General features: G+C 45.9%; 1 pseudogene; it reads left to right on the plus strand.

The window, feature by feature from the left end:
- The window catches only part of LOC111968858 (peroxidasin-like), an 83,832-nt pseudogene that overhangs the window by 49,849 nt on the left and 12,076 nt on the right, over positions 1–21,907 (plus strand).

Here is a 21,907-nt window from a genome sequence, read left to right on the forward strand (position 1 = left end):
ATAGTGAAACATTCAAAAAGTTATCCTTTTTAGAAAAAACTATACAAAATGTATTCACATGAATACACAGCACTGTGTAGGGTAGCACCATGGTGTAGCCGGAGGACAGCTGGCTTCCGTCCTCCTCTGGGTACATTGACTTCAATACAAATCCTAGGAGGCTATTGGTTCTTACCCCCATCCATAGCCTTACACAGTAATTATGACAACTTCCGGAAGGACATCCTCCAACCTATCAGAGCTCTTGTAGCATGAACTGACATGTTGTCCACCCAAGCAAAGGATCAGAGAATGCATCTAGTACTGAAAGCATAAGCTACAGCTAGCTAGCACTYSAGTGCATAAAATGTGGTGAGTAGTTGACTCAAAGAGAGAGAATGAAAACAGTTGAACAATTTTTAATTTCTTCAGAAATGGAGGAGAGAGGGAGAGCTATATTTTGTTAAAAAAAATAACTTTCACTTACTTAGCTAGCAAATGTAGCTAGCAAGTTTAGCCCACTCAAACTCCCGGCTCAAACAGAAGGATGCTATGTTAGCTAGCTGGCTAAGACTATCCAACACTGGAACTCTTCCATGTCAAGGTAAGCTTTTGGTTTTATTAATTTATTGCCACCGGGGCCCACTGGTGTAACTGCTAAACTGTTTACTACGCTGTACTGCATGATTGTAGCGGGTTTACTAATGTATAGTTATATTAGCCAGCAGCATATCACCCTGCATCCTACTGCTGGCTTTCTTCTGAAGCTAAGCAGCGTTGGTACTGGTCAGTTCCTGGATGGGAGACCAGATGCTGCTGTAAGTGGTGTTGTAGGGCCAGTAGGAGGCACTCTTTCCTCTGGTCTTACACATTCTCCCAGGGCAGTGATTGGGGACATTGCCCTGGGTAGGGTGCTGTCTATTGGATGGGATGTTAAACAGGTGTGCTGACTCTCTGTGGTCACTCAAGATTTTTTACACTTATTGTAAGAGTAGGGGTGTTAACCCTGGTGTCCTGGCTAAATTCCCAATCTGGCCTTCATACCATCAGTGCACCTAATCATCCCCAGTTTACAATTGGCTCATTCATCCCCCTCCTCTCCCCCTGTAACTATTCCCCAGGTTGTTGCTGTAAATGAGAATGGGATCTCAGACAATTTACATGGAAAAATAAGGGTCAATAATAGTTGATGATGTTACTTTAGCTAATATGGTGACAATGATCTAGGCTGTTTTTTGCGTGGTCACATATAGCTAATGTGTTGTGTATTGGAAGTCTACAAGCGAAAGGAAAAGGTGAGCGGAGGAGAGCTCATAGATGTGAGAAGAAATACAACAAGCTGTTTATACACTACTGTTCAAAAGTTTGTGGTCACTTAGAAATGTTCTTGTTTTTGAAAGAATAGCACATTTTTTGTCCATTAAAATAACATCAAATTGATCAGAAATACAGTGTAGACATTGTTAATGTTGTAAATGATTATTGTAGAATAGGTGCGTATCTGGAGCATCAGCATTTGTGGGTTCGATTACAGGCTCAGAAACAAAGACCTTTCTTACGAAACTCAGTCAGTCTATTCTTGTTCTGAGAAATGAAGGCTATTCCATGGGAGAAATTGCCAAGAAACTGACGATCTCGTACAACGCTGTGTACTAATCCCTTCACAAAACAGTGCAAAATGGCTCTAACCAGAATAGAAAGAGGAGTGGGAGGCCCTGGTGCACAACTGAGCAAGAGGACAAGTACATTAGTGTCTAGTTTGAGAAACAGACGCCTCACAAGTCCTCAACTGGCAGCTTCATTAAATAGTACCTGCAAAACACCAGGCTCAATGTCAACAGTGAAGAGGGGACTCCGGGATGCTGGCCTTCTAGGCAGAGTTGCAAAGAAAACGCCTTACCTCAGACTGCCCAATAAAAATAAAAGATTAAGATGGGCAAAAGAACACAGACACTGGACAGAGGAACTCTGCCTAGAAAGGAACTCCGCCTAGTAAGATGGTGCCGGAGCAGAAGGCAGACGTTGTACGTGCCCCCAACCGGTTGTGTTGTTTTGTTTGTTTTGTTTACTCTTTTTGTACATAATGTTGCCGCTACCGTCTCTTATGACCGAAAATTACTTCTAGACATAAGGACTGCGATTACTCACCACAGACTAGCAGAATCCTTTTTCGTCTTTCACGACTCTGACAAGCCCAAGGCGGAGGATATACGGCTCCCTCGGGAACAAGCCCCATCCCCAGGGATCTGTGTGAAGAGGAGGCGGAGAAAGAGATGTACAAGCTATTGCTCGCCTGAGGTAGAGTTTCTCATAATAAGGTGCAGACAACACTACCTACCGAGAGAGTTTTCATCTATATTCTTTGTAGCTGTTTACATAGCACCACAGTCAGAGGCTGGCAGTAAGACAGCATTGAATGAGCGGTCTGTCCATGTGTCACCTGTCTGTCATCTCAAATCTTTCTACCAACCAGTTTGCACTTACGTTGTAAACTTTCATTCATAGGCTAGGTTGTAGCAACCTCATGATGGGTATAGGGAAAAATGTAGTAGCCTAAACCTATTGATTTTACATTGAACTGGGTGAATGGGATATGAATGACAGTGCTGTAATAGAAATAAGGCCATGCTCACAAAATAAATAATCGTGCTCCCTCATCGTAAATGGCACCGGCCGCCACTGCGTTCCAGACATTATTATAAGCTGTCTTACCCTCAGAAGCCTCCACTGGTGTGAGGGATGGATGGGTGAGGCTGGCAGAATGAAATAATGAACCCCATAAAACCCTCCTCCTCTCCATCTCTCCCTTCCCTCTTCTCCCCTCCTCTCCTTCTCCTCTCCCCTGCCCTCCTTCTCTGCCCTCCTCTCCCCTCTTCATTCCTCCTCTCCCTTCCCTCCTCTCTCTTTCATCTCTCTCCTCCCCTCTCTTCCCTCTCTGCTCCTCTCTGCTGTAAACAATGGAACAAGCAGCTGTCAAAACAACAGGGCCTGTGGTTAAGTGCCACCTCCCTGCTGGCCTGGCTACCCACTCCCTTTCCTGTCCCTTCTCTGACCTGGGCCTATGAAGGAGACAGGAGCCAGGGCTGGGTTGCCATGTTTGGAGTTAAGGAAAACGAACAGTGTAATTAGTGCCCAGTGCTGATGTGGTCTTATGTGGTATAGTGGTGGTGGTGAGAAAGACACAATCTGAGGTTACTGCTTCCCATCGGTCTGGTTGGAGCTGCTGGTTGGCCTGCTACGCTGGTTGGTGATGGAGGACCTGGATGGCCCAGAGTAGACAGATTTATGTCTTGGCCTGTCCCATGTGCACGATGTGTGCGTTAGGAGAGAGCGAAGAGATGCTGGACTGGAGGGCCTACTCTATGCTGTCTATTAAATGTGTCTGTCACATGTAGACAAATAGGCGTGTGTGTGCATGCGTGTGTGTGTGTGTTTGGATGGAGTGAGTGAGTGAATTATGTATGTGCACCTAAAAGTGCCAGTCTGCAAGAGAGGTCAGAATCTCTCAGGAGGCAGCAGGCTGAAGTTCACCACCACCACCACCACCACGCTCCAGCTCTCAAAGGGACACTGCCTGCCTTATTCCTGGAGCAGTTTAACTATTTCCTCACAGGGACACTGCCTGCTTTATTCCTGGAGCAGTTGAACTATTTCCTCACAGGGACACTGCCTGCCTTATTCCTGGAGCAGTTGAACTATTTCCTCACAGGGACACTGCATGCCTTATTCCTGGAGCAGTTGAACTATTTCCTCACAGGGACAGCTGCATGCCCTTATTCCTAGAGCAGTCAAACTATTTCCTCACAGGAGTTGATTTGTGTGTGTGGGTGTGTGTACACACACCCTTGTTTCCATCCTTGTTCTTAACCAGAGAGGCCCCTTCACCAGGCCTGGCTGTTCTTAAGTATGATTCAACGTGGAGTTCTGGATACAGCCTCGATATATTGGCCATATACCACAAACCCCAGAGGTGCCTTATTGTGATTATAGACTGGTTACCAATTTAATTAGAACATTAAAACATATTTTTTGTTACAGTCTGAAATACTACGGCTTTCAGCCAATCAGCATTCAGGGTTCAAACCAGGTATGACAAAAACATGTATTTACTGTTCTAATTACTTTGATAACCAATTTATAATAGCAATAAGGCACCTCGGGGGTTTGTGGTATATGGCCAATATACAACGGCTAAGGGCTGTATCCAGGCACTCTGCATTGCATCGTGCCTAACAACAGTCCTTGGTTCGTGGTATATTGGCTGTATACCACACCTCCTCAATGCCTTATTGCTTAAATAATATATGCCATTTAGCAGACGCTTTTATCCAAAGCAACTTACAGTCATGCGTGCACACATTCTCCGGAAATGAACTCACTCCTCTGGCTATGCTCTACCAACTGAGCTAGAAAGGACCCTTCACCAAGCCCCCTCACCAGGCTCCCACACCAAACCCCTCAACAGGCTCCCACACCAAACCCCCTCACCAGGCCCCCTCAACAGGCCCCCTCACCAAGCCCCCTCGCCAAACCCCTCACCAGGCTCCCAACACCACCCCTCAACAGGCCCCCTCACCAAGCCCCTTCACCAAGCCCTCTCACCAGGCCCCCACACCAAACCCCCTCAACAGGCCCCCTCACCAAGCCCCCTCACCAGGTTCCCATTGCTCTGGCCTAGTTATATCAGAGTGTTCTCTCTACAGACCATTACTATGGCCTAGTTATATCAGACTAACAGAGACATGACTCTTGTTCTGAAAGGAAATGGTCCTATATTTATGTGGCTGGTTGCTTTATTGTGTTCTCTTAAACCTGTCTTTATCCCATCCTCCTCTTATCCTCCTCCCTCTCTCCTGTGCAGAGTTGCCCAGGATCACGTCAGAGCCCCAGGATGTTGACGTGACGTCAGGGAACACGGTGTACTTCACCTGCAGGGCAGAGGGAAACCCCAAACCACAGATCATCTGGCTTATGAACAAGTAAGGCCCACTCTCCAATGGTGACATCAACGTTGAAACAATGTGTCCTAACTACTTTTTCCTACAGTTAACATTTAGCCATTTAGTCAATTAGCAGACGCTCTAATCCAGAGAGATTTACAGGAGCAAGTATGGTTAAGTGCCTTGCTCAAGGGTACATTGACTGATTTTTCAACTAGTCAGCTCGGGGATTCGAACCAGCAACCGTCCGGTTACTGGTCCAACACTGCTAGGCTACCTGCTGCCACATATAAACATACTGTATGTATGCGATTATGTAATGTTATTTATGTATGTGTATTTTTCCCCAGTAATGCCCTGAACATGCATGATGACTCTCGTCTGAACCTGCTGGAGGACGGTACTCTGATGATCCAGGACACGCGGGAGACGGACCAGGGAGTGTACCAGTGCATGGCCAAGAACGTGGCTGGAGAGGTCAAGACCTCTCAGGTCACACTCAGATACTTCGGAGCCCCCTGTGAGTGGTCCCTCATATTATGTAATACATGTTTGAATATTTTTCATGGGCTATATAATGTAAGTCCTTCTCTACAATGCCAGTGAAGTGGTTACTTAGAGTAATATTTGGCTGCACCTGTTACGCTTATGCTCTTGTACAGTTAACAAGGTACCCTATATCTGTGATCTCTTGCTCCCTCTCATTATTTCCTCCACACTTGGCCCGATGCTGTGGTTCTGTGTAGGGCCAGATTATATTTCTCTGTGTAGGGCCAGATGATATGGTTCTGTGTAGGGCCACCTTATATGATTCTGTGTAGGACCAGATGATATGGTTCTGTGTAGGGCCAGATTATATGATTCTGTGTAGGACCAGATGATCATGGTTTCTTGTTGGGCCAGATTATATGATTCTGTGTAGGGCCAGATAATATGATTCTGCGTAGGACCAGATGATATGGTTCTGTGTAGGGCTAGATTATATGATTCTGTTAAACCAGATGATATGGTTCTGTGTAGGGCTAGATTATATGATTCTGTGTAGGACCAGATGATATGGTTCGCTGTAGAGCCAGATGATATGGTTCTGCGTAGGACCAGAATGATGTGAATCTGTGTAGAGCCAGATGATATGGTTCTGTTTAGGGCCAGATGATATGGTTCTGTGTAGGACCAGATGATATGGTTCTGTGTAGGACCAGATATTCATCCTGGTCAGATCAAGTGGGCAGGAACAACTCAAGGCCTTATGTGGGAAAGAATAGGCTTCTTTAGTTTCCACCCATGTTATCACTTAGATACTTTGTKTCAATCTTCCTCTGTCTCTCCTTCTCTATCTCATCCCCTACCTTCCTCCCCCAGCGCGGCCCAGTTTTGTGATCCAGCCCCAGAATACAGAGGTGTTGGTGGGGGAGAGTATCACCCTGGAGTGTAGCGCTACAGGCCAGCCCCAGCCCCGGGTCTCCTGGACCAAGGGGGACCGCACGCCCCTGCCTACCGATGCCCGTATCAACACCACCCCGTCTGGGGGGCTGTTCATCCAGCACGTGGTGCAGGCAGACGGGGGGCAGTACACCTGCTTCGCCTCCAACAACCTGGACACCATCCACGCTACCGCTCACATCATTGTACAGGGTGAATAGCACTGTAGAGTCAGTATTTAGAGAGAGGCAGTGGCAAACATCTTGTTTGTAGTTTGCCATCTTCTGTAGTTTCTTGAGTTTACATTGACAATGGACAAACATGGACCAAGATATGAAGCAATGATGCACAGTATAATTTGCTTTCAATGAAGAACCATATGTGTAAAGGGTATTTTAATGGTACATATGTTTGTGTCTGCTAAGAATTGTCAGGTTAGCGTTTTTTGACATTAATCTTTTTCTCGAGGCAGCTTTGCAGACTGGTCACTAGCTAGCACAGCCACAAAGTCATAAAATCTGCTTTTAAACCTAACCCTAACCTTAACCCTACCCTTAACCACACTGCTAACCATAATGCCTCAACCTAACCTTAAATTAAGACTAAAAAGCACTTTTTTGTTTTCATAAATGTTTCCAATATAGCCAATTTTGACTTTCCTGCGGACCTATCTAAGGGGAAATCGCTCAGTTCTGCCTCCAGGACAAGACTTAATAAACGTCAACCTGCTAAGAATTGCCCATATGTATACAACACACTGTTGAGAGAACATGATTTAACTTGTTTTTGTGCCTAACTCTCCTGCGGTTCCTGTTCCCCAGCGACCCCCCAGTTCACAGTGACCCCCCAGGACCAGTCAGTGTTGGAGGGTCACACGGTGGACTTCACCTGTGAGGCCAGCGGATACCCCCAGCCCGTTATCGCCTGGACGCGGGGGGGCAGCCCCCTGCCCCAGGACCGCCGCCACCTGGTCCTCTCTACGGGCACACTGAGGATCGCCCGCGTGGCGACCCACGATGAGGGCCAGTATGAGTGCCAGGCCGTCAGCCCGCTGGGCACGGTGCGCACCGCCGTACAGCTTAACATCCAGCAGAGAGGTGAGACGGATCTCTACTCTATACCCTAGCAGGATCCAGATGTTATGCCTGATGTATGAATATAGTATGAATCTGCATGCTGTTATGATTGACGTATGAATTCAAATGTTGTGTATGGAGTAGTAATTATAGTACATTTTGTTTTAAGCACTTTTCGAAACATTCAAGGACACCTTGTCAATGTTGACCATTTTTAGAGAACGCCATCTGTGATGAGATAATTATACTGCATCATTGTGTAGGCTAGAAGGAAAAACATTTCAATGTGTTATTTTAAGGGCCTCTCCAAACACTCCTAGGCTTTTTAAAAAGAGGGGAGTGGAGGGTAGTAAAGATTGAGAGAGTGGGAGTGACAGTACACAACGTCTTGGGCTAATTTGTCGTTTACACTCTAGATAGCCTGCAATCAGAGAAATAATAATATAATAATATATGCCATTTAGCAGACGATTTTATCCAAAGTGACTTACAGTCATGCGTGCACACATTCCACGTATGGGTGGTCTCTCTCTCTCTCAGAAATGAAAGGCTTGTAGTTGTAAGTAGAATGTTGAGCAGAGCGGGGCAGGAAAGCATGGCATTCTGTAATCCCAGATGACATCATGTTTTCCATGTAGTAATGGCTGTTAACATGCAGTACATGATACATATTGGCCTACAACACTGTAAACCCTGTACACACAACCCTGAGCAACACTTAAACAAAATGAGACTTTCAGCGAGTAACAGAGCGAGAGAGAGAGAGAGACATGCAAACAGAGACAGACAGACAGACAGACAGACAGACAGACAGACAGACAGACAGACAGACAGACAGACAGACAGACAGACAGACAGACAGACAGACAGACAGACACACTGTTGACGTGGGAACAGGAAAAGATGAATGGCTAGTTGGCTACGTTGAGAACATGTTTTTTAGGCCTGACAGCGTTAGATCATAGAGTGTTATAGTGTTTTTCTAGCATTGAGTTTTCTGACACTGTTAGAAACAAAGGTTCCCAAAAGAAGTTCTTCGGCTGTCCCCATAGGAGAACCCTTTTTGGTTCCAGGTAGAACCCTTTGTTCCAGGTTTGAATAATTGGGTTTCCATGTAGAACCTATGTGGAAAGGGTTCTACTGAAACCCAGAAGGGTTCTGCCTGGAACCAAAAGGGTTCTTCAAATGGTTCTCCTATGGGGACAGCCGAAGCAAACCTTTTTAGGTTCTAGATAGCACCTTTTTTCCTAAGAGTTTAGTCTACTTGATATCTTGAGAACAGTTCATCTGCTTAAACTTCAGGATCCCTCAGGGCTTAGAGGTCCTCCTGAAACAGGAAAGTGATCTTCTCATGACTAGGTGGCTGGCTGCGTTGGTTACACACCCACCATTGGGGAATGGGAATTTTTACTGTGAAGAGGAAAAAGCACCTCCCCAGACTGTGGTGAAGAGAGAGGTGTACCCCTCGTCTAATCACAAGGGACACACTGAGTCACCTCTGGGTTTTGACTGTATAGGACAGTAAATGAGTGTTGACCTTTGACTGCTGTGTGTGAATGAAAATCTTCAGCTAGTCCCTTGTAATGTAATAAGAGAGATTTAGGAGGACATGACTTAACATGAAAAAGAGAGAGAGGGTATGAAAAAAAAAGAGAGGAGGTGCACATGTCAGTGTGTGTGTGTGGGTGTGTGTGTGTGGGTGTGTGTGTGTGTGTGTGTGTGTGTGTGTGTGTGTGTGTGTGTGTGTGTGTGTGTTGTGGTGTTGTGTTGTGTGTGTGTGTTGTGTGTGTGTGTGTGTGTGTGTGTGTGTGTGTGTGTGTGTGGTGTGTGTGTGTGGTGTGTGTGCGCGCGTTGCGTGGCCAGCAATTAATAAGTTATTAGTGTCTGTTTTGACATGCTAGAACATTTGGATAACAAAGTGTCTTTACTGCATGGATTTCATTGCACTGCACTGTGAGCTGCTGCGAGCGTTGATGTAATCATAACACATGTTTTCAAATCATCAGTGAACGCCTATTTTCACAAATGCTCCAAGGACGTGACTGTGGAGTCTGGCACGGACGTCAGATTCCTGCAGAGCTCAGGGACAGCCCGCAGCCTGTCCTCACCTGGAACAAGGTTAGAAACCTGTCACCTGTCACCAACTATGGTTGCCGTTGTCACGCCCTCCGTGGCAACAATTGCTAGCATAGCCAGCTCTCGCTGAGGACAGGGGATGGGAAGGAGGGGATGGGAAAGGGAAGGGTAAGGGTAAGGTAGTCAAGGTCTGCTCTGATCAGATAATGGCTGTTAGTAACTTTCACAGTATTAGTAGCCTGTATATATAAAGAAAGTTGTTGTGTACAGGCCTAGATATATCTACAGCCTATTGTAAAAATAAGCCATGTACCAAGCTGATTTTATAGTCTCCATATAACCCAACCTGGTCAGGCATTTTTTACATTTTGGTAATTTAGCTTACAGTTAGTGAATTATCTTAAAATAGCTAGGTGGGACAACACATATCACAGGTCATACTAAGTACATTTTTCCTCAGTAAAGTAGCTATCAGCAAAGTCTAGTAAGGGTGGGTGAGTGGGGGGGGGGTGTCAAGTGCTAGTGTTAGTTCACGAAATATATATATATACTATATTGCCAAAGTATGTGGACACTGCTCGCGAACATCTATTCAAGACCATGGGCATTATTATGGGAGTTGGTCCCCCCTTTGGGCTGCTATAACAGGCGCTCCACTCTTCCTGGGAAGGGCTTTCTACTAGATGTTGGAACATTGCTGCGGGGACTTGCTTCCATTCAGCCACAAGAGCTTTAGTGAGGTTGGGCACTGATGTTGGGTGATTAGGTATGGCTTGCAGTCTGCTTTCCAATTCATCCAAAATCTGTTCGATGGGGTTGAGGTCAAGGTTATTTCAATTCTGAAACAGGAAAGGGTCTTCCCCAAACTGCCTTCACAAAGTTGGAAGCACAGAGTCGTCTAGAATGTCATTAGTGTCTGTAGCGTTAAGATTTCCCTTCACTGGAACTAAGGGGCCTAGCCCAAACTATGAAAAACAGCCCCAGACCATTCTTCCTCCTCCACCAAACGTGGAGTTGGCACTATGCATTGGGGCATGTAGCGTTCTCCTGGCATCCGCCAAACCTAGATTAATCCATCGGACTGCCAGATAGTGAAGCGTGATTCATCACTCCAGGGAACGCGTTTCCACTGCTCCAGAGTCCAATGGCGGTGAGCTTTACACCACTCCAGCTGACACTTGGCATTGTGCATGGTGATCTTAGGCTTGTGTGCGGCTGCTCGGCCATGAAAACCCATTTCATGAAGCTCCCAACGAACAGTTATTGTGCTGAATTTGCTTCCAGAGTCAGTTTGTAACTATAGTGAGTGTTGTAACCAAGGACATACAACTTTTACTTGCTACGCGCTTCAGCACTAGGCGGTCCTGTCCAGTGAGCTTGTGTGGCCTACCACTTTGCTGCTGAGCCGTTGTTGCTCCTAGACGTTTCCACTTCACAATAACAGCACTTACAGTTGACCGGGGCAGCTCTAGCAGGGCAGAAATTTAATGAACTGACTTGTTGGAAAGGTGGCATCCTATGACGGTGCCACATTGAATGTCACTGAGCTCTTCAGTATGGCCATTCTACTGCCAATGTTTGTCTATGGATATTGCATGGCTGTGTGCTCGATTTATACACCTGTCAGCAATGGGTGTGGCTGAAATAATCGAACATCCACTCATTTGAAGGGGTGTCCACATATTTTTGTATATATAGTGTATATATATGAATATGTGTTGTGGGATTATTTAAGACACTATTTGAAGAAGTAGGGTTTCAGATGTTTTCAGAAGATGGGCAGGGACTCTGCTGTCCTAGCTTCAGGGGGTAGCTGGTTCCTCCATTGTGGTGCCAGGACAGAGAAAAGCTTGGACTGGGCTGAGTGGGAGCTTCCTTCCCATAGGGGTTGGAGAGCCAAGAGACCAGAGGTGGCAGAATGGAGTGCTCAGTTTGGGATGTAGGGTTTAAGCAGGCCTGTCAGACCCTATGGCGTTGACTGTGTAACTCAAGGCAGTGCCCTACTCATTACCCCACACTAGTCCACACCTCCTGACCTTTCAACCCTTGTCTCTCCCGGCAACTCTGCAGGACGGTGTCCAGGTGACGGAAAGTGGGAAGTTCCACATCGCCCCTGAGGGCTTCCTGGAGGTCAAGGACGTGGGTCTAGCCGACGGTGGACGCTACGAGTGTGTCGCCCGCAATCCTATTGGCTACCAGTCCGCTAGCATGGTGCTCACCGTCCTAGGTAAGACACAGCTAGAGTATGCTAATCTAGGCTAACCCTATTTGTGGAGAACTACAGACATTGCAAAGCTTTTGTTCCAGCTCTGCTCTAACACACCTGAATCAGATGTGTTTTTGCTGGGATAGAACCAAAGCCTGCACACACCCCACTCCTCACCGGACCAAGGCTTTGTGACCGATGTAACACAGCTATTGTAACACCATAGGTTGGGCCTACTCCTCAGCTCTAGCCCCAGTGTTGCTTATTTTCCTTGGCCTGCCTGCACGCTGTCTCGTAGCCGATGCTAGCTAGCGTGCCGACAGTGAACTGTGCCCATGTTGGGTTGTTGTTGGACGGGTCTGCAGCCTACACATCAGACACTCCATTTTTTACATGGCACACTACAAATTCACTACGCAGTCTGCCAGAAATGTGTTCTTTTCCCTCCAATCTGTGTTCTGTTTCCTCCAACAACAAAAAATTGTACAATCACCAGGAATTCATCAAAAAATTTGTTTAATTTAAGAAATCTGTTCCCAAGTATTCTCATGAATACAAAAATAGACATGATCGTGTTTCAATGTAGTCATGAATCTAGTTGCCTACCCCTGATCTAGGTTATAATTCTACCTCAAGCTGTCTTGAACACAGCACAACAGATGACATACGCAGTTGAAACATCTGATGTCAGTTTATGGCAAATTATTCTATTGTTTTATTATCAGTGTTAGTTGATTTTACGACTGGCTATGAAAGCAGTGCCTATCTGTTTGCAGTGCCTCCAGTAAGTAGACAAGGGGACACCTTCGTGACGTCGTCTATTGAAGAGGCCATCCGCAACGTGGACAGTGCCATCGAATCCACCAGGAGGCATCTGTTTGATGGGTAAGTCAAATGCCCTTTTAGTCAGTGGGTTGGAATCAGGCTTATGAATCTAAGCTTTGTTATATTATAATTTCTGAACTCTATCTTGAGTCATGTTTTGTGTGTAAGCTCTTTGATCTGATGATGTGGTTAACAGGAGCATGTTTCCATATGCACGCGCACACACACACACACACACACACACACACACACACACAACACCACACACACACACACCACCCCCACCACACACACACCCACACACACACACACACACACACACACACACACACACACACACACACACCACACACACACACACACACGAACACCACACAGAGCCACAGCCACACCCCAACAGCCAGCCAGCACAGCCACCAGCCAGCCAGCAGCCAGCCAGCCAGCTAGGATTTCTAGCCTCTGGGCCCCAGAGCTCAGTGGTTCGCTGGCTTGTTTGTTTTGTTTGTGTTTGTGCTCTGTAACTGTGCACATCCACTAAAGGGTCTTCTCACAGCCTGAGGACTTGATTGCAATGCTCCGTCCGATGTGTGTCATCATCACTATATATGACTAGCATATTCAAACATCTCTTAATTTGGATCCTCTAGTACTATATATTCTTTGTAATACTACATATTATTTATTTATTTTATTTTGATAGTACTACATACTGTATTTCTTTGTAGTTACTACATACTTGAATTTCTTGTTGCTACATATTTTTTATTTTTTTTGTTAATGACTAACTATTCATCTGTCGATACACTGTCTTTATTTCTTACTAATATTTATCATTTATTTATTTGTAATACTACATACTGTATTTCTTTGTAATACTACATATTTTTTTATTTCTTTGTAATAATGCATACTGGTGTTTCTTTGTAATACTACATACTGTATTTCTTTGTATATACAAATTTATTTATTTTCTTTGTAATAATAGCATACAGTATTTATATGTATACTATCATACTGTATATTTCTTTGTAATACAACAGTATTTCTTTATAGTTCTTTCTGTATAATGCACAACTGTATTTCTTGTAATACTACAGTACTGTATTTCTTGTAATACTACATACTGTATTTCTTTGTAAAGTACATAACTGTATGTCTTTGTTAATACTACATACTGTAATTTCTTTGTCATTGTAATACTACATACTGTATTTCTTTGTAATACTACATACTGTATTTATTTTTAATACTACATACTGTATTTATTTGTAACACTACATACTATATTTCTTTGTAGTAGTACATACTGTATTTGTTTGTAATACTACATACTGCATTTCTCATATCACATTTCTCTCTCTAAGCGCCCCTCTTCGGTCTCTCTCTCTCCCCCCTCATCTCTCTCTCTCTCTGTAGTAACCCTCGTACCCCTGGAGAGTTGCTGGCCCTATTTCGTTACCCCAGGGACCCCTACACAGTGGGGCAGGCCAGGGCGGGGGAGATCTTCGAACAAACCCTGCTCCTCATCCAGAACCACGTCAACCAGGGCCTCATGGTCGACACCAACGGCACAGGTGAGACAGCAGACAGCCATCCATGGAATAAAGAGGACATATAAGGCTTTGATTGAGTTATGAGTTAGCAGGCTTTCTATGCAATGTGAATGTATGGAAGTGAGGAGGACATGCCAATGCCTCAATCCACAAACATTCAATGGGTTACTTCAGTTGGATTTAAAAAAAATCTCTGGCTGTAGATAGATGTTTATGACATCTGTATGACATGTTCTTCTCATTCTGACCCAGTGAACCACTGAGCATTTGACTGGATGCTCATAAAGGGTTTTACTACCGATACATCATGCCTAATATGGTCATTTGTCACGGGTGAAAAGAGCAATGTGTCCAATGACCCAAACAAGGGGACTGGTCCCCCATATTTAAGATTTATGAGGGAGGGAGGGAGGGAGAGATAGAGAGCTAGAGAGAGAGCGATAGCGAGGTAGAGAGAGAGAGATAGCGAGAGGAAAGGCTCAGTGTTTTCACTGGTTATGACAACAGTCAAGTGTTCATTGTTACACCGGGCCCTAACTTTTGCACGTCAGCAAAAACAATGTAGCCTGTTTGGTTTATGTCTATGTGACCTGGGACACCCTCTCCCCCCACACACTGCTACCCCGAAGGTTGTGTATGGCTGGATCGATTCTGTGAATGACCAGAGGGTGGAGGTGGAAGGGTGGGATTTGGGGGGAGATGGGAGGGTTGGTGGATGTTGATGTTTCATCAGCCAGCTGACTTCTGATGAGAAGTCTCACTTTTCCCCATTGAGTTGAGTTACACAAAGCACCTCACACATCACACAAACACACACACACTGAGCTGTAACACAGGAGCTGTCTAGTTTCTCAGGGAGCTAGCGCATGTCAGAGGAACACTCTTTGCCCTCAAGATGCAGGTTTACATTCCCAGGGCAAACATTAGTAGCCGACATGCTCCTCTGTTAGGTGGAACTATATTGATGTAGTGGTGTAGTACACAACCCTGTGCTTGTTTCCTCTGTATGTGGCCTTATACAGTACACCATAAAGTACACCTCCTGTCCCTCCCTTCGTCCCCAGCATTCCGCTACAATGACCTGGTGTCCCCTCACTTCCTGGATGTGATCGCCAACCTATCAGGCTGCACGGCCCACCGCCGCTTCAACAACTGTTCTGACATCTGCTTCCACCAGAAGTACCGCAGCCACGACGGCACCTGCAACAACCTGCAGCACCCCATGTGGGGCGCCTCCCTCACCGCCTTCCAGCGCCTCCTCAAGTCAGTCTACGACAACGGCTCAATTGCCGCCATGCGCTAGCAGCCGCCATCACAACGGCCACGCGCCTGTCCTTTGCCCCGCCTCGTTTCCACCACCATGATCGGCACGGAGACCATCACCCCAGATGACCACTTCACCCACATGCTCATGCAGTGGGGACAGTTCCTGGACCATGATCTAGATTCCACAGTTGCCGCCCTCAGCCAATCACGTTTCTCAGACGGCCAGCGTGTACCAACGTGTGCACCAATGACCCTCCCTGCTTCCCAATCCAGTTCCCCCCGGGGGACCCTCGGCAGGCGCGCAGCGGGTCACGCTTGCATGTTCTTTGTGCGCTCCAGTCCCTGTGCGGCAGCGGCATGACATCACTCCTCATGAACAGCGTGTTTCCACGGGAACAGATCAACCAGCTGACATCGTGACATCGACGCGTCCAACGTGTACGGCAGCTCACGCCACGAGTCAGAGGAGGTCCGCGACCTGGCCAGTCAGAGGGGACTGCTGAGGCGGGCATCGTCCAGCGCTCTGGGAAGCCCCTGCTACCCTTTGCCACGGGGCCCACAGAGTGTGTATGAGGGATGAGAACGAGAGCCCCATTCCCTGCTTCCTGGCTGGAACACGGCCAACGAGCAGCTGGGTCTGACAGCCATGCACACCGTGTGTTCAGGGAACACAACCGCATAGCTACAGAAGCTGCTCAGACTCAACCCACACTGGGACGGGAGACACCATCTACCACGAGGCAAGGAAATAGTTGGCGCACAGATGCAACACATCACTACAACCACTGCTGCCCAAGGTAAGGACTACTCTGTCTCATACTCTAACCAAGGTAAGACTACTCTGCTATATGATCTACTACTCTGTCTCATACTCTAACCAAGGTAAGGCATACTCTGCTATATAGATCTACTACTCTGTCTCATACTCAACCAAGGTAAGGACTACTCTGCTATATAGATCTACTACTCTGTCTCATACTCTAACCAAGGTAAGGACATACTCGGCTATATAGATCTACTACTCTGTCTCATACTCTAACCAAGGTAAGGACTACTCTGCTATATAGATCTATTACTCTGTCTCATACTCTAACCAAGGTAAGACTACTCTGCTATATAGATCTACTACTCTGTCTTACTCTACACCAAGGTAAGGACTACTCTGCTATATGATCTACTACTTCGTGTTCATACTCTACCAAGCGTAATGGACTGAGACTCTTGCTTATAGATCTACTCTCTATCTCATACTCTCTAACACAAATAAACTACTCGCTAGTACATTACTCTCTGTCTATACTATAGTACGAACTCTCACTACTCAATGCTCTCAGTACTACTAAACCAAGGTAAGGACTACTCTGCTATATAGATTACTACTCTGTCTCATACTCTAAACCAATATGGTAAGGCCATCTTAACCTCCCCTAATTATAGATCTATTGTATCTCTGTCTCATACTCATAACCAAGGTAGATCATCTTTGCAACTAACTCTTCTACTTGATTCTATGCTCCGTCTCAAATTCTACAATAAGCACTACGTTGGCTATAAGAACTCTACCGTCTCTCGGCTAAGTAAGGACACTCTGCTATATAATTATATCTGTCTCCATACTCTAACCCAGAGTAAGGAAGCCTATATAGATTCTACTTACTCTGTGCTCTACTCTATACAGAGTACTACCTACTTCTGCTATTACGAGTACTACGTACATCCATGTCTGGGCATGTAACAGAGCTAGACTACTCTAAGCAATATGAATCACTTACTCTGTCTCATACTCTAAGCACAGGTATAGAGAGTACTCTGCTACTATAGATTCTACCTACTCATGCTCAATCTCGAACCAGGAAAGCGTGAACTACTCTGACTATACGTAGATCCTTATACGTACTCTCTCTCATACCTCTAAACCGATGGTACAGCTGAGCGTGACTGGGCTTGCTATTATAGATCTAGATACTCCGTGCTCTATATCAACCATAGTACAATACTCGTAAGGAGGGACACTCTTCCCAGACGTCAACCGGTTAAGGACTTAACTCTGATATATAGACTACTAACTACTCTAGTCTTCATACTCTAACCCGAACAGGTCTAAGGAGACTTCTTGGCTATATAAATTCTTCTACTACTCGATGTCTCATACTAAACCAAGGTAAGGACTACCTCTGTACGGAATATATAGATCTAGTACTCTTCTCATACCCTAACATAAGCTATCCTTATATAGATCATACCTGCTAACTGTAAGGAACTACTTCTGCTATAACTAGATCTGGTATACTCTAGTCTCTCATACTAAGATTCTAACCAACGGTAAGGACTACTCTAGCTATATAGATCTAGTACTCTGTCTCATACTCTAACCAAGAGGTAAGGACTATCTCTGCTATATAGATCTACTACTCTGTCTCATACTCTAACCAAGGTAAGGACAACTACTCTACTATATAAGATCTAGTACTCTGTCTCATACTCTAACCAAGGTAAGGACTACTACTGACGTATATCAGATCTTGACTACTCTGTTTCCTCATACTCTAACAACAAGGTAAGGACTACTCTAACTAATATAGATCTAGTACTCTGTCTCATGACTCTAACACGAGAGTAAGGACTACTCTGCTATATAGATCTACTACTCTGTCTCATACTCTAACCAATGTAAGGACTTACTCTCTACTAAGGATCTCGTAGTACTCTGTCTCATACTCTAACCAAGAAGAAAGTAAGGGACTACTGCAACTCTACTATATAAGATACCTATCTAACTCTGTCCATGACATCTTAACCAGAACTGTAAGACCTTACACTCTTACTATACTCTGCAATAAGATCTACTCTACATCTTCTATCTCTCATTACTCTAACCTAGATACTCTAACCCAAGGTAAGAGGACTACTCTGCACTAATTATTTATATCGGAGCTACTCTCTCATACTCTAACCAAATATAAGGACTACTCTACTATATAGATCTAGTACTCTGTCATACTCTAACCAAGGTAAGGACTACTCTACGTAATAGATCTGAGTACTCTGTCTCATACTCTAACCAAGGTAAGGACTACTCTGCTATATAGATCTAGTACTCTCTCATACTCTAACCAAGATAAGGACTACTCTGCTATATAGATCTACTACTCTGTCTCATACTCTAACAAGGTAAGGACTACTCTACGTATATAGTTCTAGTACTCTGTTCTCATACTCTAACCAAGGTAAGGACTACTCTACTATAAGATCTAGTACTCTGTCTCATACTCTAACCAAGGTAAGGACTACTCTGCTATATATATCTAGTACGTCTCTCATACTCTAACCAAGTAAGGACTACTCTACTATTAGATCTAGTACTCTGTCATACTCTAACCAAGGTAAGGAACTACTCTACTATAATAGATCTAGTGTCTCTCTCATACTCTAACCAACAATAAGGACTACTCTACTATATAGATTTAGTACTCTCTTCATACATCTACCAGATAAGGACTACTCTAGCTATATAGATCTAGTACTCTGTTCATTTACTACTAAGCCAAGATAAGGACTACTCTACTATATAGATCTAACCAAGGTTCCTGTCAAAGGTCTTCAGATTGATGAAAGGTGCTATCTCTGTAAATGATTATTATTGGTGATGATGATGATGATGGTCACCCCCTCCCTCAGGTCATGGGTGACGCGGGGAGGAAGCTGATTGGCGACTACCACGGATACAACCCCAACATCAATGCCGGCATCCTCAACGCCTTCGCCACGGCCGCCTTCCGCTTCGGACACACCCTCATCAACCCCATCCTGTACCGGTTGGATGAGAACTTCCAGCCCATCCCCCAGGGCCACATCTCCCTGCACCGTGCCTTCTTCTCCCCCTTCCGCATCGTCAATGAGGGGGGCATCGACCCCCTACTGCGGGGCCTGTTCGGAGTGGCGGGGAAGATGCGTGTGTCGACCCAGCTGTTGAACACGGAGCTGACGGAGAGGCTGTTCTCCATGGCCCACTCTGTGGCGCTGGACCTGGCCGCCATGAACATCCAGAGAGGAAGGGATCATGGGATACCGCCCTACAATGACTACCGGACCTTCTGTAACCTGACCTCGGCACAGAGCTTTGACGACCTGAGGAATGAGATCAAGAATCCCCAAGTCAGGGAGAAGCTGCAGAGGTGCAAACCAGGTTTTTAGCTATCAATCATTTGCAGTCACACTTGAACTGTGGCTCCATTGGGGTTGAGTAACAGTGCTGTGACTGTCTGTCTATTCCTATCTCTCCAGGCTATACGGCACTCCCCAGAACATCGACCTGTTCCCTGCTCTGATGGCTGAGGACCTGGTTCCTGGGAGCCGGCTGGGACCCACCCTCATGTGTATTCTGGCTATCCAGTTCAAACGCCTTAGAGATGGGGACCGGTGAGCTCACATCCCCTCAGCTACCAATTCTTGTCAAATGAATTATGCTCATCCTCAACACATTTTTTAGGAGGATGAGAGAGAGAGAGAGAGAGAGAGAGAGAGAGAGAGAGAGATGGACACAGTATAGGTTTTGTCTGTATGGTGTGTGTTTACATGTAACCCTCCATCCTCTCCTCTCCTCCTGGGTTGTGCTTCCAGGTTCTGGTATGAGAACCCAGGTGTATTCACCCCGGCCCAGCTGACCCAGCTGAAGCAGGCATCTCTGACGAGGGTGCTGTGTGACAACGGTGATAACATCACTCGTATCCAGCAAGACGTGTTCAGCGTGGCACAGCTGCCCCACGGATATGGCAGCTGTGACGACATCCCCAACATTGACCTGCGCATGTGGCAGGACTGCTGCGAAGGTGGGTAACATAGAATATAAAACACACATTCATTCTGTCTTAAATGACTCCTTATTCCTTAAGTAGTGCACTACTTTTTGTCATAGACATAGTGTATTGTCTTTCTATATGTCTTTGGTGAAAAGTAGTGATCTGTGGGAATGGGGAGTCTCTGGGATTGGTTGTGTTGATGCTGTTTTATACATGTTGTGGAGTGTAACTATGGTCCAATACTCTTGAGTGAACTTCCTCTTCTTCTTCATCAGAATGGAATATTTTAGGATGTACTGCTTCAAAGATGTAAAAAAAGATACCCAGACTGTTGGTACTGTTGGTACACAGGGTTATACACGGTTACGCAGGGTTAATGTTTGGATGCTTATTTCTGTGGAATGTGATGTGGGAAGCAACAGGACAAGAGAGGCTCTACATTTGATTACGAGGCACCTGACTAGGCTTTGGGTAATAATTGGTCAGTGCCCCACAGTGTTTGAGACTGCATTTACAAAAGCTTTGTGCATTTGCCTGACAGTGCTATCTGTATGACTGCTGTCATTTGCCTGACAGTGCTATCTGTATGACTGCTGTCATTTGCCTGCATGTGAAAACAACAAACCCAGATAAGATAGGACATAGATTAAATAATATAAATGTCTTCAGGCTTTGTCTCATCACAGTGAAATGGGCCATTGACTAGCTAGATTGGATCCCCAGTTGTGGCTGTATAGGTTAGGGCTTGGGTATAATTGGAATTGATTAGTGGGTCAAGAATGTACCTTTGATCAACATTACAATAAATGCCATGGGTTCTTTTTCAGATTTTGGTAGTGTGTTTGTCTTGAGAGATGTATGTAATCAGCTACCTGCTCTACTGTTCCCTACTACCCTCTGACCCCAGCCTCCTGGTACTATCCTCTGACCCCAGCCTCCTGGTACTACCCTCTGACCCCAGACTCCTTGTACTACCCTCTGACCCCAGACTCCTGGTACTACCCTCTGACCTCAGCCTCCTGGTACTACCCTCTGACCCTAGACTCCTGGTACTATCCTCTGACCCCAGACTCCTGGTACTACCGTCTGATCCCAGCCTCCTGGTACTACCGTCTGACCCCAGACTCCTGGTACTACCCTCTGACCCCAGCCTCCTGGTACTACCCTCTGACCCCAGCCTCCTGGAATGGAAACCCTTGGGATGGAATCTACAACATCCAGGCTAACTCCCTCAATCATTAATATTAAACCCTGACAATCACATGAATTGTTAAGAAGCCTTCACTGTACCAGCAGGTCTGGGGTCAGCAGGTAGTACAGAGTCTGGGGTCAGAACGGTCAGTACCAGCGAGTCTGGTCACCGAGGGTAGTACCAGGAGTCTGGCGGGTCAGAGTAGTCCAGGAGTCTGGGTCTAGCAGGTTAGTACCAGGAGTCTGGGGGTCAGAGTGGTGTACCAGGAGTCTGGGGTCAGAGCCGGTCAGTCCAGGAGTCTGGGTTCAGAGCGTACTACCAGGAGTCTGGGGTCAGAGCCGGGGAGTATACCAGGAGACTGTTGTAGAGGTAGTACCAGTGTCTATGTTCAGAGGCGTTGTTACCAGGCAGTCTGGGGTCAACTGACGGGTCAGTACCAGGGAGGCTTGGGATCACAAGGGTAGTCACCCAGCGAGTCTGGTGTTCACGAGTCGGTCTCAGCTACCGAGGAGGCTGGGGTCAGAGTGTACGCGTACCATGGAGGCTGGCGGTCAACGAGGGCTAGTTACCCAG

Source organism: Salvelinus sp. IW2-2015, linkage group LG9, assembly GCF_002910315.2.
Source record: "Salvelinus sp. IW2-2015 linkage group LG9, ASM291031v2, whole genome shotgun sequence".
Classification (NCBI taxonomy): Eukaryota; Metazoa; Chordata; class Actinopteri; order Salmoniformes; family Salmonidae; genus Salvelinus; species Salvelinus sp. IW2-2015.